This window comes from Corvus brachyrhynchos, unplaced genomic scaffold (assembly GCF_000691975.1).
Source record: "Corvus brachyrhynchos isolate BGI_N302 unplaced genomic scaffold, ASM69197v1 scaffold211, whole genome shotgun sequence".
Classification (NCBI taxonomy): Eukaryota; Metazoa; Chordata; class Aves; order Passeriformes; family Corvidae; genus Corvus; species Corvus brachyrhynchos.
This window is the reverse complement of record NW_008236211.1, coordinates 513,735-514,064: the sequence shown is the minus strand read 5'-3', so window position 1 is coordinate 514,064 and position 330 is coordinate 513,735.

Here is a 330-nt window from a genome sequence, read left to right as displayed (position 1 = left end):
CCGCGCCCTCCCCGCCGCCCTGGGGACACAGGGTGACACTGCGGACACTCCCGAAGACGGATGGCGGGGGTTGGCACTTGGGGGCTCCCGTGCCCACCTCAGCCTGGGGAAGGTGCCCCTGTCACCCACAGCACCACCCGCTGAGGGGCATCCCTCTGCCAGGCACAGCTGGGATTGGGGACACTGATCTTGGAGCCATGGCATGGCACTGCATGGCTCGGCACTGCGTGGCTCAGCATGGCACGGTGCACCACAGGACAGCATGGCTCAGCCCAGCACAGCTCGGTGTGGCACGGCTCACTGGTACCATGACACCCTCCCCACAGGGCC